Here is a 12,318-nt window from a genome sequence, read left to right as displayed (position 1 = left end):
CCCAAAGTACTGCCAAACCAACTTTAAGACCCAAACTATTTTAGTTTCTGCTCACAAATGAAAAAAGTACAAGGAAAAAGGATTCTCTGAGACCAAATAGATCCTCTGTAATTGTATTATTGAATCAACAACATAATACAACAAAAGAGATTTATAGATGAAGTGTAAAGTCTGCTTTAGAAAAGTCACCTTGACCTAAAGATTTCAGGTGATAAAGAACATTGGGAAATTGTTCATACAGTTGCTGTTAAAATTTGGTCCCTATTTCCTACTTGAATTTGTCCAGACATTGATTCTTTTATCTGCTAGATTAAATCAGATAAAAACAATAAAAGATTCTTGATTTGAGAAAATTAGGAATAGCTGGAAGATGATGATGCAAATACCTCAACTTGGCTTTCTTTTTTGAGCAGAATACATAGTGTGGAACTGCAGAAAATATATATCCTTCCCTTGGAATGACAATTAATTTGATCAGTACAAGAGACAAATTGTCAGTAATTTGCTATATGCTGTTCAGCAGCACTAACTGTTTAAGTGATAATGAATCACCTATTCAGCCTAAGCCTATGTCCCACAGAAAATCTGAGTAATAACATCTCCCCAGTGCCCACATTGCACATTTGGGCAATCCACATCTTCTCTTCACTATCTACTTCTTTCTAGCAGACTTTGTGAAATGATTGTTTCTTGGCTCTGTACCCATGAAAGGCATAGTACTCCTGCTCTTCAGGGTTACAGCAAATACATCTGTGATAAACATCAAATTCACACTGGGGCAGCTCACAAAAACTGGAACACAAGCAACAGAAAAGGAAAATTACAAGTGAGGAAAAGAAGTAGTAACAAAATTATTTCCTTGTACAGTGCTGGTCCTCCCATGTACTTCATCTAAAAGCTGTTTCTTTTGGCCTTCCCAAATCCCAGAAAAGCACACCTAAGGCTTGACTTCTAAAAAAATCATGGTGTTTTGATTAAAATAGCTTCAACTTCAATGGAGGATGACTTCTCCCTCATCTTAAAGCCACTGACATACAATTGTTCATATATACATATATATATATATATATAATGCTGATACTCCATTAAGCTATGTAAAGTCATGTCATATAACACCCAGTGATTTCTATGGCATCTTCTATCACAAAATGATCATCTATTGTGTGTTGCACTGCCTTCTTGCAAAGTGCTACATTTTTAGTATATCCATAGGCAATAAGAAAGCAAATTATGTTACCTGAGGGGCAGTAGGCTCTGTGCTCCACTGCCAAAATTGTAAGCAGTCATGCACACTTATGAAATACATTTTTCCCATTTCTCCCTTCTTGGGGGCAAAAAAAATAAATTAACAAAAAATGCCAGCTTCTGACGCCTGCAAAAATTGCTTTTTTAGACTTCAATTCATGTTATCTTTGCATTTCCTGGAATAAGGATCCCCTCTCACACAGGGTAAGTCCTGTCCAAGCGCATCACATCGCACAGCAGCACGTAACCCCCAGAAATGAAAAGTAAATGTCATCTCACACCCCTACAAAAGATGTAGGATTTTTTTCTGGTGGTAAATCCAGATAAGGAATTTAACAGCCTAATTCATAAACACAGAGGAATGTCCAATACCTTTAGCACCTGAAAAATCCCATAAGAATACAATCCCTCTAAGAAAACACTTTTCACTACAATACACAACAAACCCCATGCAGTGACATTTACTTGCAGGCCTCCTCCTGCCTCTCCATGTGCCCCAGCTCTTGTGAAAGACCTGGTAAATAGGTCATGCCTTGCCTTGGACCCTGATGGACACAGAGCATCCCCAGGGCCCTGCACAGGTACAGGTGTGTGCAGCTGGCCTGGGGCACCCATCCTCACCCACAGGCATTTCTTGTTTCAGGGCAGAACACTGCAGCTGCCCCCACAGAGCAGGTTACTGTCCAACCCTTTAATCTTTATTAGGACAAATCTCACATTGAACACAGAGAAATGGAAGAAAAAACCACTCACACATGCTAGAACCTTCTACAAGGCTCCCTCTCAGAAGTACCCACTGTACTGTGGTTCCCTCCTCTTCTTGTTTTGCAATATTTTCCATGACCTAATACATGAGATAAGGAGCACTAAACTTCAAAAAGGGAACTGTTTCCATCTTTGTCTTAAAGTCTTACTCTCTCAGCTTATTAGTCGTTAAAAAAATACTAGATTATGCTCACCACAGTGCAGGTATTTTAGCACTGTGATGATATTTAGTGGAAATAAGTCTGCTTTGTCCTGCACTTTATTTGGACTGAAACCTGAAATAACTTTGAGGCAACTGCCCTACAGCCCATGGATTTCACCTTGTGCCAAATAATTAGGCTTCATTCCTAGACTCCAGACTCAAATTAGAATTTGCGTTTTCTTTGCCTAATGCTAAAATCAATGAAATAATCTGTCTCCAGAATGAGATTTGTTGAAATGGAAAATAAGAGCCTTTCCATTGAAAATCTTTTGCATGTTAACTCTAATAAAACTAAACAGATAACCAATCTAAATTACACCAGTAGGACTTAGGCAGACTATGGTTAAACTACAGCAAAATAAAATCCAGAAGCCTGAAAATTGAAGGACTGAAGAAGTCCTGTTAAGTACTTGTCTGCAGTAAAATGTGGCCAGAATTCATTCATGGGTTATATACCTAGTCTGAACTCCACAGAGGAAAATCTGATGTACATGAGGTCAATAAAGGACTTCACTCAAGCAAAATTTAATTTTGCATATCAGAAATGGCAAGGGGAAAGAATGACTTACTGGAGAAAATATTATACATTCTTTTAATTGAAAAAGAAATTAATAATTTGGAACATTTTGTTAGAAAAAAATGTACATTTTATCTTTAACTTTAGTTGGAATGCGTTGTGTGTCCTCCCTTCATACTTGGAAGGAACCCCAATTGCTTTGAAGCTCATCAGCCTAATGAGGAAGTCCATATAGCTCAGGCAACTTCTGCATACTTAGCAGCTCTTTAAAAGGAGAACCATTTATAAACTTAAAGGGATATTCAGACACAAATATAAATTCACTCACTAGTTCTGCTCCTGACATGACTCATTGGACTCTGAGTGCTACATTTTGATATAACATGGGAAGACATTACTGAAGTTTTTTTGTTTTAATTCACTGCAGCAGAGAACATGATCTATCTACAGCAAAAACAAAGACACAGCTTTCATCAAAGTTTTGCAGTCTTGGCATCAGATGTGGGCAATTACTGCACCATCTGAATGCTTTAAGGATTTCAATACCACTCTAGCAGCCTGAATAAAGGACTGCACTTTAAATTATTTACCAATGGTTTAATAACAAATAATAAATATTTACTGTATTTTATTTCTAGCCTTATATAGGATTTAATCTTCTTTTGAATGCCATAAGCTTGGACAAAGTCTCATGTCTGAAAAAACAGTAAAAGTGGTATTTTCTATTGGTACTGAAGCACACTGTATTTAATATCTACATCTGGGAAGATGCAGATATTAAATACAGTTTAATATAAACCTGTAATCCAGTTACTCCCTTATACTCTAAATTTCAGCTTCTAATCATATACAAGAAACATTTATACCACTAGTAAAGTCATGAATTTGGATCACATGAGGGGAAGAGAAATATAATATCTGCATTCTGCATACTTCATGAAGTATTTTGCTGCCTACATATTCACACATTTTCATTGCTTGGGGTTTTTTTTGTGTTCTTAATTACACTGTAGATAAATTTCTTAAGAGAAAAAGAATTTGGAAGGAACAGACCTCTCAGAGACAAGGGCAACAATTAAGCTGGAAATGCCTGCTTTTTCTTCAGCATAAACTGAAGCATAATTATGCAAGTGATGTTGCTGCCATACCATTTCATTATCTGTGTGCCAACATAGAGGATTTCTGTTCCTCTTGGATGGAGGTACCCGAGTCAATCTAGGCTGTGCCAGCATGGAAAAATCTGAAGTTGCCCAGTAATTGTGAATGCAAATATAAATAGCAGAAAATCAGAAATGGAGTATTTATAGATGTGCATGCTTCCTCAATACCCACGATTTTCTGGAGATAACGACTAGCAGAGTCATCCCAAAATGCATTTACAGGATGCAATTTCTTTCTGGTAACTTCAGAGGCTGTTGTCTTTCTGCTTCCTACAGTGCACATAAAATTTAACTTTGAAGTTTGTGGACCATGAAAAAGGAAGCTAAAACTAGGTATTCCAGAGTAAGGCAAATCCAGAGTAAAAAGGGCAAAGAACAGCATGTGATAAAATATCACCCCAATTTCAAAATAAGATTATCAATAAAAATTAAAAATAAGTATTAAATATTTTCAAAATAACTTCAGCTTCACTCCTTTGATCTGGAATGACTACTTTTAATATTACAATATCAAGCTTCTAAGATAGAATTATATACTTCACAAATTAATGAGGGGTGAATACTAACTGCCTTGTATTTTTCAATGTATTCAAACTGTTTTCTTATTTTTATGTGTAAGCACCGGTGCTTGGAACAATACTAAAGACATTAATGGATGTTGTCAAGCTCCAAAGTAAACTTTGTTAAAAGTAGGAACTTTTAACAAATCCGTAGAACTTTTAAGTTTGCCATGTCTTCAGTTTGCATGTTAAACATGTAATTAAGTTACAGCATTCCACAGATGCCACCATGTAAAACAACCAGAGGAAATAAAAGGGGAGGAGAAAACAAGGAAATTTCATTTTACATGCACAGATAAATAGATGGCAAATATGGCCATGAAAGCACATTAGCAGAGAGCAAAAGCACAGGGAATTAAAAGTAAAGAACACCATCTGGGTATCCTGGATGGTGTGATGGTTCCCTCCCCTTAATCCAGCTGGCAGGGGCTGGGACATGGTGCAGCTCACACTGCTAATGCATCTGAGAGGCTCAGCCAGCTCAGGACTGCCCAGAAATCTTCGTGTCTGGCTGCAGCAGGAATGAGGGCACTGGCACTTTCTGTGGCCAAAATGCAGTTCCTGTGATTCAGGATCACTTTCCTATCTCTTCAATCAGCATCAGATCAAGCCCTGAAGTTAACTGGCTCAACAACACCCATCATTTTGAATTAACTTCTCTTTGGATTGGTCACTTCTTTTAAGGACTGAATTCATAAAGGAGCATAGAAAGAAAACAAGAATGATTTTTCATATTTGCTACTGCAAAGAAAAAGTCTCTAAGCTGTTCTCTGTGTCCATTACATTCATGGTAGTCATAAGGAAATTAAATTACAACTAGGAGAATTTATATTGGGTTTTGCCACATTTTCTAATTAGGGCAGTTGATAGAAGTCACTAGGGTCACTGTGATATCCATCATTGTATGTTTTCAATAACACCTTGGAGAACTTTAGAGAGAGAGATTTAGATGCAATCCATTCTGATTCAGGAAAAGATGATGGAATGGTTGGAATAGCACCACTCCTGACTCAAATTCTCATGCCTGTCACCTCCTGGGGTAAAAACAAATGGTGAATATTTAGTGAGCTGACTACATTTTCCACATCTAACATACAAAATACCATTCCTTTATTGCTGTGAGTTTCAGCAATTTTGCTTTAAGTTACAATGCAGCTGTCTTCATTCTTCAGTAATATTTTTCTCTTTTGCTTCCTAATTATCTCTTAGAATAATTACCATGTCATGGCTTGCAGTCTTTCCTCAGTTGTAATCACTGGTAATTTGTCTGAGAAAAAGACAGCGAGTTCAAATTTTGCAAGAATCTGAGGACTAGGACAACCCCTCCAGAGAAAACAGCACCATAGGATGGTCTTTTATCTGAAGTGATTCTTAAACTTTCCAAGTGGCCACAGTTAAACATCATTCCAAACATGATGACAGACTCCCAGAGAGTCCATGGCTCTGCCTGAGTGTTCTGCCAAGACAGGATGGTGCCGCTGCTAACAGCTGCTAGGGCTGAAGGAGGTGATATTCTGTTCATAAAAACTACCTTTTGTATTTATTTATTTATCTGTACTGTCCTTGCACCCAGGAAGTGAGACACGACCACACATCTGGGATTAAATTGGTGGAGCAGGGGGCCTTTGTACCCAGCCTGTGCTGACCAAGATCAAACCAGCTCATAAACAAGAGGAAACTTTTCTCTCCTGTGTAGTACATGACAGTTCACAGCAGACAGGCCAAGTTAGCCAAGAGTTCTTCCTCACACTGAAATACATACTGCAGAAATTGTACCATTCTGTCCGTCACATTTCATAGTGTTCAGCTAGAGCCCAATAAAATGGATATGCAACCTGAATATGCCAAAAAATTCCTCCTGAGAAATAATTTCATTAACTATTCCTGAAATAGAATGTGCAAGTATAACTGAACCAGCAGCTTTTTCCAGAGAGAAATCAAGAACCATTGCCAAATGATATGTCAATTGATATTATCAGGAACTATATATCCAATGATAACAGCATACAATTATCACCATTTAAAAGTTATCTGGCGCCAAATGCTATCAAAATTCTTTTTAAAACCTCGCTTTAATATAGATGTTAATATACAAGATATGTTGGCACCCTTTAACAAACTTCCAGTTTGAGGTTGTCAGGAGTGTCAAGGATCAAACAGAGGTTAGTGCAAATTCCAGGCTGTCAAGAAATACCTGACAGAGAATAAAGAGCAAAATTCTGCAATCTGTTTTAATTTGACACTGATGGGTTTTACCTTGGAAAGAACTAAAGTATGCAGTAAGGTATTTAAGGCTAGATACAGAAAATGCAGAAGGTATTCAGATATTGTGCTACCAACTGGTATTTACAGACATTGCTAAATGCATGAACCATGAGCAAAACAAAACAAAAATAAGTAGGTTGTAGAGAAAAAAAAAAGCTGAATAGAGAGTTTCTGAACTAGGATAAGGGAAAGTACTTAAAGTTTCAAGGGGATGTACTGCTGGTTTTGAGACTCAGAATGCACAATTCCAATGCAGGTGTTTCATGATGCCATTGAATTTACTTTAAAGAAAAATCTAGCAATGATAATTCTACAGAAAGACATGGAAAATCTTTGCCATCTGAAGAGTAATCTTACTTTGGCTTTACAGGGGATAAACAAATAGAGGGTTTTTTGGTCAAACTAGCCAATACACCTTCACATCTCTCAGTTTGTTTTGTCTATTTTCATATGATCTGAAATCAAAAATCTGACAGTCTAGGGCCAGAAGTATCTTTATTTTCATATTTGATGGTCATTTCTTTCCTCAAAGTCATCATGTTTTTTCTTTATTTTGCTATCTAGAGGATGTATGAGGAATCAATGTCATTCTAAGCACTGAATAAAAAATCTATTGAGAACTATTTAACATGTTTATTTTTCATCTTTTTTTTCATGCAAATCTCCCTTCTTAATTATACTACAGAACATAATCCCTTTGTTTCAGTACTCCACTGAAGTCACTAAAAGAAAACTGAAGTTTGCCATTCTCCAAGAACAAAGTTATAGTCTTAGTTACATTTTATGAGTCCTGTGAGTTGGAGTGGGTGTTAAATCTGTTCTTGTAATATTAAAATATCCACATGCTTATGACGGTTTAGTTGTCTGTATCACACCAGAATTTCTTTTAGTTGTCTGGTGCTGACTGGCCACGCTACTTTACCATTAAGAGTTTAGTTATTCCCTTCACATTTGAAAGTGCTGGTAGCTACAAAGAAGTTATGTCCTTTGGTTTTAAGCTTTTATTAAGAAAAAAAATTCCCATCTCTACTCTTAAAGTACAGAGAAAAGCTTGAAAGACACCAATGATCCAACATCCAAAATAAAGGATAAATTTCTACCAATGTAGTGTTTTTAATTTCATTCGTTGGATTTTTTTGCACCTGATTCCTTCTGAATGCCTCAATTTGACCTTGCCAAACAAAAGTGTGCTTTGCATTTACCATCAGCAGCACTGTCCTTCCCAAAGACTGTGCTCTTTTCCTTGCAGTCCCTCAACAGGGCAGCTTGGTTTCAGCACATGCATATTTGCCTTTAGATAAATCATTGAGCTCCCTAAAGAGGGCTTTTCTCCCTCTGAAATGCAACAAGAGGCCAACGTGTGCCCTGGACAGATGCTCACTGCAGGGACTGGGAGATGGCTCTGAGAGCTGCATCCATCTGCCAGGAGTAGCTTTGCCTGGGATCAATAGCAGTCCTGGTAATTAGCAATCCTGGTAATTAGCAACCCAGGTAATCAGTACCTAACCTGGATCTGTCACACCCTTTGCCTCTGTCACTGAGTGGACACTCCACCCTGCCTGCAGAGTGACATTTCCATGAGGATAAGTCTGTGACACTGCAAACAAAGCCCATGGAACTCCAAGCCTGAAAAGCAAAGCTAAACCGTACATGCCTCTCTGGGACAGTTCCACTGTTTTAGAATGAAAAAAAAAAAACCACCCCCTAGAAATACACAAGATATGGTTTGAATTTGGAAGCGAAAAATGCCTTCGAAACTCTTTGATTTTTGCATCACCACTGGTTGACTTACTGGAGAGAAATCAGTAGAACTCAAAGACTTATTTATTTTCCACAGAAAATTTTTACAAAGTTTGGTGCTGTCCATAACTTTGCACTTGAAGTCTAAATGCTCCAAGTTTGAAAACTTTTTCTTCCTTTGCTTGGAAATGTGCATCCTGCACTTATAACTTTCAGTATTCACATATTACCAGTGCCACTGAGCCCAATTGATACCTTATAAACAGACAGTGGCTGCAAATGAACATAGTTACAATGGTACCAACATCACTTTCAGTAAATAAATTATGGTTATAACTCTCAGCTACATAATATCCCATAAGCAGCAATCCCCACGTGCCTTCCCTACTGGGCAAGACTATTAATCCTATTTCAAAACAAAGTCACCTAGGGAAGATGGAACTAACCCGAGAAAAGGCAGGTTCTAAGTGTATGTAATTGGATCTTTGTCAAACCATTTCATCCTTTCACTGTGTTAGCTCAGAAAAGTTAAGCAGGCAATCCCATCATCTCAAACCTATGGGCCCACTGAACCCAAATATCTTCCCTTTATTCTGCTAATAAATAGCAAGAGCTTTATACAGTAGAGATTTTTTGTCTTTTTAAGCTTAAAACTGATTCTAGATTTTTACTTTAAGACAGCACAGTCAGCTCAAGATGTCATTGGCACCAAGCCACTCAGAGATATGCAAACCTCCTATGGGTTGCTTTGGCACATGTACAGTACACAGTGTTTTTGTTCAATAAGTTCTTAGCACAAAAATGTAAAAATTAGGTGCTTCTGAGTATTATAATTTACAAAAAGGTTCTAAGCAGCTAATTCAAATAACTTCAGGATTAGAAAATTTATCTCTCCCTGTGTTGAAGTGGTGAAATGAGCAATAGCTCATAAAGTAAAAGTACTGTTGGAACCCATTCATTCCCCTATGACCTTGTATTGGCATTGAACTTCAGCTGGCACTGAAATGCAAAAGAGAACCAACAGTGCTTACTGATGAAAAGCATAATGAATGCAACCTGCTTTCTGGAATCTTTTGTACCTTGTGCAAATGTTCTGATTTCTCATTAATTCTGTTGCTTCTCTGTTAGTGCAAAGAGACTAATTTTTAATAATTTGAGCAGCTTTTATATTGCCCATATAGCACACTTAAAGTTAAAAAAATTATCATGATCCTGATATAAATACCACAGCCATTAAGCTGTTAATATCCAAAAAACTAATTTAAAACTACAGAACTCATTTTGACCTGCAACACTGTGAAAACTTACTACAATAGATAAAAAATTATGCCTTGAAAACTTCATCTGTTTTGTAGTCTACTGTAGCTGAAATAGACTTCTACTAAAAAAATTAATGTATTCAAACTAAAACTTAAGTGGCTCATTCTCATTTACTGCCTGGGGTAATTCGATTTTTTTTTTTAGAGTTCAATTACATTTTAAAAATGCTGTTTGTTTTCTTTCACTGATATAATGAAATGGGGATAAAGATCACCTAACGTTCCAGCCAGAGGGCTCTTTTAATACTTATAAGATGAAGAGCACACAGATGACAGCAAGAAGGAAAAGATGGCTTTTTGTACTACCATGAAATATGCCAAATACATGACTAAGAAGTTGTTAAAAGGCAAAGAAAAATTGTTGAAACAAATTGGGTTTTAGGCTGTGTGAGTATGCTTCACTAGGAACATCCTTATTATTTTTAGAAATAGGGGAATATCATAGGCTTTGAAAACTAAGATAACAAATGCTATTGAACAGGAAGATATTCTTAATCTCTAAAGACTTTAGTTGGTGTCCATTAATTCCATAGGGTCTATCAGGCTCTGTTTCCATACACTCAGCCAAATCTGGTTCACAATACAATTCATTTTATCCAAAAGAGTAACAGAGGGGACTCATTTTACTGGTTCTACCAAATTTGGGTTAACATACTTGTACTGAATCAATTCACTGATTTGAAATGTTACATCACTAATATTGCACACAACCACACAGAACTCAACTGTCCTTGAGTCATGCAAAGGTAAGAAGTACATCAAACTGGTTATTGGTTACTCAATGGAACAAAAGACAATAGGAACTCAATGGACAGCAAGAGACAATAGTCCTGCTCGTGGTGGGTTTTGTTACCTATTTTCTATTTTTATTTGAATAGAGCACAGCTTTGTGAGCTGAAAATAAACATAAACACATGAAATCTTCAGTATTGTGCTAATTTTATCTTAATGTCTGTTTAATATTTGGTTGCTGGTCATGGTCTGTCATATAATCAACTACGGAAACTAAAATTTAAAGCTAGATGCTAGTTTTTAGCATGGAACAGAGCTATCAATTCTAATAGAGTCAAATGAAAATGTCCAGAATGATAGAAAGGGAAAATGTCTTTAAAAAGACACTAATGTAACTCCCACAATTTGAATAACTATCTGTAAAGTTAAATACATTTGCATAAAATATTTTTCTTTTAATGGTACCACTGAGAAATTAATAGCTTTATAACTTTGGTAATGTTCAGAGACAGCTGTGCCTGTGATCTTGCCCCTTTATGAACACTATTAATCAGCATAATTTCTGACACACACACCAAAAAAAAATCCAGAAGGCAATTAAAATTTTTGGGCCTTTCTAAAATATATTTACAGAAAAATCCACTCCACACATATCTAAGAAAATCAGTGAGTGTTGTATGAAGTAGACAGAACTCTGGGGTTTCTGAAAGCATGTGAGTGGCAAGGGCAGGGAGAGATTCCCTCCATCAGTGCCTTCCCCAGCTCAGGCTGAGCTGCACCCTGTGGGATTATTCACCTTTTGGGCTTCTGTTCCTACCTGTCCCTGACACGTGGAGGAGCAGCTCCCAGCCAGCCTGACAGCCCCAGCAGTTTGTGACACACTTTCATAGTCCAATCTCTTCTTATCTGCTCTTGTTCATCAGGAAACATCTATTGGTATAATAACTCATATTATTATAATACGTAATTAGTAATTAATTGGGGCTGACAAGACCTTTCAGGTAACAACAGTTGGCTTTAACTGCATTTACTGACTCCCTTCTTCTACATTACTTTATTGTGCTGTTTCAGGTGTGTTTTGAGTAGAAACTACAAAGAAAATGAAATGCCTCTTTGGAGACTTATGGAGACGCTCTGAATGTGTAATTAGGGTCCTGATATAAACTTTTTAGGGTTCCTCAAGAACCTGGATCCCAGGGGAGTTTTTTATAGGCTTAGTCCTCCTACTGGCTGAAAAACACATTGCCATAGTCACACCCAATTGCCTCACCTACTTTGCTGGAAATCGAGAAAAATGAAAAAATGAACCATATCTCCAATTAAAAACTCAAGAGTTAAAAAGTTAAGACAATCATAATCATATCTCAGACACAATTTTTTTCCCTCTAGAAATCTGCTTCAAAAACTAGACAAAACTCTCCACTGTTCCTAGCTTTTAATCTGCTTTGTCTGTGCTTGGGTTTTCCAGATCTCTCTGTGGCCAAGGGTTCAGCTTTTGAAAACTGTCCATCTGTTCCTGTGTTAATTGTTAATATGTTCATGCTAACTCCTAATGGTTAGGTTTCCTTATGTGCACTTTCTCCCACAGAAACTTTTCATCAGAGCTGACATAAGACAGCCCAGTGATTACAGGGTGTTAGGCACACAGGTGGATGCAGAAGCCCATTGTAAGCCAACAGCTAATCTACAAGTCTGAAAAAAATATTATATTGATGAACATGGCTTTCAGTATGGAATCCATAGCTCCCCATCAGAACCCTGTAATAATTTGTAAAACAAAGCTTGATAATTTACTGTCATCCAAAATTCAGGA

Source organism: Camarhynchus parvulus, chromosome 4A, assembly GCF_901933205.1.
Source record: "Camarhynchus parvulus chromosome 4A, STF_HiC, whole genome shotgun sequence".
NCBI classification, from domain to species: Eukaryota; Metazoa; Chordata; class Aves; order Passeriformes; family Thraupidae; genus Camarhynchus; species Camarhynchus parvulus.
Note: the sequence above shows the minus strand (reverse complement) of the source record.